The sequence below is a fragment of the Desmodus rotundus genome, chromosome 1 (genome assembly GCF_022682495.2).
Source record: "Desmodus rotundus isolate HL8 chromosome 1, HLdesRot8A.1, whole genome shotgun sequence".
Lineage (NCBI taxonomy): Eukaryota > Metazoa > Chordata > Mammalia > Chiroptera > Phyllostomidae > Desmodus > Desmodus rotundus.
Window position 1 is genome coordinate 146769 of NC_071387.1, and position 4420 is coordinate 151188.

The 4420-nt window shown below is 47.4% G+C and overlaps 1 pseudogene; it reads left to right on the plus strand.

Moving 5' to 3' along the window:
- The first annotated feature begins 3215 nt into the window (after positions 1 to 3215).
- Positions 3216 to 3541, plus strand: LOC128779671 (HIG1 domain family member 1A, mitochondrial pseudogene; annotated as a pseudogene).
- The last annotated feature ends 879 nt before the right edge of the window (positions 3542 to 4420 follow it).

A 4420-nucleotide genomic window follows, 5' to 3' on the forward strand; every position in this document is an offset into this window, starting at 1 on the left:
ACCCCTGTGCCCTATCCCCTGGCCGTAGCCCCTAAACTGTATCCATAGCCTCTAAGCCATTGCCCCTAGCCATAGCCATAGCTGTAGCCCATAAGCTGTAGCTGTAGCCCCTAAGCCATAGCCTGTAAGCCATAGCCCCTAAGCCATAGCCCCTAAGCCATAGCAATAAGTCATACCCATAGCTCTAAGCCATAGCCCTAAGTCATAGCCATAGCCATAAGCCATAGCCAAAGCCAGAGCCAAATCACTAACACTAAACAATACACACTACACACTAACACTAAACTCTAACACAAACACTAAACCCAAACACTAAACCCTAACAATAACCCTAAGCCATGGCCCTGGCCCTGGCACCAGCCCCTATCTCCTAGCCACTAGCACCTAGCCCTGTGACCTAAGCCCTAGCCCTAGCCCCCAAACCCTGTGCCCTAACCCCTGGCCCCTAGCCCCTAGCCACTAGCCATAGCCCCTGGCTGTACCCCTAAGCCATAGCCCACAGCCATAGCCATAGCTGTAGACCCTAAGCTGTAGCCATAGCCCCTAAACCATAGCCCGTAAGCCATAGCACCTAAGCCATACCCCTAGCCCCTAATCCATAGTTGCTAACCCCTAAGCCATACCAATAAGCCAAACCCATAGCCCTAAGCCATAGGCATAGCCTTAGCCCTAAGCCATAGCCCTAAGCCACAGACAAAGCCTCTAAGCCATACACATATCCATAGCCATAGTCCTAACACTAAACACTAAACACTAAACACCAACACAAAACCCCAACACTAACCCTAAGCCATGGCTCTGGCCCTGGCACTTGCCACTATCTCCTAGCCCCTACCACATAACCCTGTGCCCTAAGCCCTCTTCCCTAAGCCCTAGCCACCAAACCCTGTGCCCTAACCCCTGGCCCTGGCCCATAACCCCTTGCCCTGGCCCATAACCCCTAGCCCCTAACCCCTGGCCCTAAGTGGTGCCCTAAGCCCTAAGCCCTGAATCCTAACCCCTAAACCCAGCCCCTGGACCCTTGCTCCGACCCCTACCCCTAACCCCTAGCGCCTACACCCACACCCTATGCTCTAGAACCCGACCCCAACCCTAACCCTAACCTACTTCTTAGAGTAGCAGAATTTCTTCTAAGGGAAACTGCTCTTTTGACTGTCCAGTCGTGTTCCCCTTCTTTTGCTACATGATCTCTTCTGTGTTAGTCTAAAGTGTGTAGTGTTCATCTAACTGATTGTGTTGATGCAATGTTTTCCTTACCTTTCTGAAGAGAATCCCACGTGGAAACGCTGTCAAGCATGCTGCTTGAGGTGTTCTTCCCAGGCGACTGCTGTAGATCTCAGAGGTCACAGACGTGGACGTAACCATCCTGGTGCAAATGACGTTCCATGATTCATTTGGCTACTTTGAGTGCGTCGCCCGTGGCCACTGTGGCCTCACGTGGTCGATCCTCGGGCAGCGTCTCCCCTGGATGGCCGTCCACACCAACTAGTCCGTCACAGCCATGGGGAACCCTGCTGAGAGACATCTCCGACGGGAACCTGCAAGGCAATTGAGACACATCAGATCCCTAACAGCACCTCCTCCTATATACTACATATCTTTTCTTCCGTTTATTGGGCATTTTCACCCTTCTTGAAATGACAGGCCCTAGTGCACCGAAAACTTGGCTGATCTTCATTCATCTTCCCTATCACGATGGCCATACAGACACTCAACACGTTTCAGAAGATTTCTTTATTTTCTGAAGCAGAGGAAACCGGCCTGAGGACGTGCCCACGAAAGCAAGCAAGTAAAATACTATCCGTTCTACCTTATTTTTTTATTGTACTTATTTTATTTCCTTTTTTAACCCGTGGTAGACAATAGGGAATACTCTTTACTTTTCTCATTGAATGAGGAACAGGCAACATGGACACAGCGGACTCTGTCATGCTACAAGCACACTTCCAAGAAATGTCACATCAAAACGGTTTCTCACTGCTTTGGCCTTTATTCTGAACACATATCACGTGGTACCTACACAGTGCTAACATTTAGACGCTTCTAAATGCTCTTGAAAATGCCACTGCCATCCGAAGTCATTCATAGTCCACTAGAATCAAACGCTTTTCCTGCCAACCTGCACTGAGGTGTCATTTCCCGAAGTGGCCAGGAGATGGCAGCACAGACCAACAGAGGCAAGGCATAGCCCACTATCGGCTTGGCAGAAAAGTTCCATTCCCTTTCTCAGTGAGATGCGATGACGGTCACACTTTACATTGTCCAAAAAAAATTGGACGGCACGACGTTGTCACCATTCCATTCCACAGCCCTCTGTCATCTTTCAGGGAACTTCGCGTTCCATCCTCCTGCAGCACTGTTACCTGTAGGAGCCCAGAGCTGTTCCACTGACCTTCTGCAGTCTTCATGGAACCAGAAATTTCTCTCCAAGGACAGAAATTGGGTATACTGAACGAAATGGCCACATGAACGTGCGAGGTCTGGGGAATACTGCAGATGAATTACGACGGCACTGCCGGGCTGGAAAACTTTTCCCTGGTTGCCAAAGACAAATGTGGGCTCTCACCTCATCCTGAAGCTTCACAATCTTCTGCTAATGAATTCTGGATACTTTCCCTCGCAGGGTGTTTTCAGGTGGTCTGACAGCAGGCAGTACCTGTTGCCACTAACCTGCAGGGTTTCCACAGAGAACTCCTACTGCAGAACTCCATCTGCAATCCCGTCGGGAGCCGACCGACAGCCGACCCTTGACACAGTTGGGACAGATGAGATGCGTCTGCACAGCAGAGGCAGCTGTGGCTGGACTTCCTGTATATCTCTTCTTGCATGTCTTTCTTTGCTATTACTAGGTGGTGGGATTTTGAGCACTTGTATTTCTGGTCCACTGATCTGCAGAATTCCAACGCAAATGTTCAAAATGATTTCTTGGCCATAGAACAAAAGTCCCTTATAACCCCTCCGCAGCCTACTTCTCCTACCTATTGGAAGATTGATATCAGACAATGGGCAGGCCAGCTTGCCTGAAAATGGAGAAAAATTTTACTCGACATCCCCCTTAATACCACCCTCCCTATACCTTGGACAGGAATAATATTTGATGGAACTAGATGGATAAAAGAGCAAGGAAAATAGGTGAACTATGATAATTTAAGCATGAGGGAACAAATACAAAGATCATTCCCTGCAAAGTGCATAAAGAAAGAACCAGAAGCAGGTTTGTATTTGAGAGGTGCTGGTGTTGGAAGACTCTTCAAACAGTATGTCATCCAACACAGACGTTTCTCTTTCTTCATATGATGAGGGTCAGGGATCTAAATTTGTCCGAAAAGCTAAAGAGGCACCGTTTGTCCCTATTGGAATGGAGGGTTTCACAGCAATCGTCGCGTACGGGTTGTATAAACTGAAGAGCCAGGGGAGCACTACAATGTCGGTCCACCTGATCCACATGCGCGAGGCAGCCCAAGGCTTCGTTGTGGGAGCGATGACTCTCGGTATGGCCTATTCCCTGTATAAGGAATTATGGACGAAACCTAAACCCTAGGAGAAGAGCTGCTGTCTTGGCCGTGGTGGTGCTGATGGTGGCCGTAGTTAGAGATCTCATATTGAGGTTCTGTATTTATGTTGGAAATAAATCGTTTGAGTGGGTCAGACAATAGGAACATGGTAATTTGAATATTGGCTTCCTTGCTTGCAGGCTTGGTTTGCTGGGTGACTAAATTACTAGTGACTAGTTCACTGACTGGGTCATTCAGAGGAGTCGGATTAGCACATAAGAAACATGCCCCTTTTAAATGCACTTGACAGTAGCAAAGTGTCCACCTTGTTGCTCTCTTTTGGAGAAATTAGTTCTGATGGAGACACCCTGCCAATCCTGAATACTCTCACTTGCTGCAGAATGTCACGTGCTTTTGATGTTATGTATGAACCCTCTTTGCCCCAGCTTTTTTTCTGCCTGCCTCGTGGACTGGTTAACTACTCCTGGTTTTAGGGCTGGTTGGCTCTTACCCCGTTCAGAATGGTGCACAGCACACATTGTTACAAACCTCCCCACAACTGAACATCTGTGTGGGGGGGGGGGGTTTAAACCACACCTAAAATGCTAATGACAGCTGCTAGAAGGTAGTATTTATTTTAGAGTCATACTTGTAAACTAGACTATTTTGTAATTGCAGGGTTATATTTTGTTGCTGTTATGTTACAATAATTTTTAAATGCCACCTTGAAATAAAAATGTGTGTTTTAAGTGTCAATGCAGAGGTGATGAAAAACAATTTTTATATATGTACAGTATGTTTATTTTTCTCTGGAACCATCATAGATGTTAAACTAAACAATTTACCTGTGATGGAAGTGGTTAATGATGTAAGAGCAAGCTCTGGTCAGACATACACAAACTTGTGTGTACTGCAGAAGGCCTTAT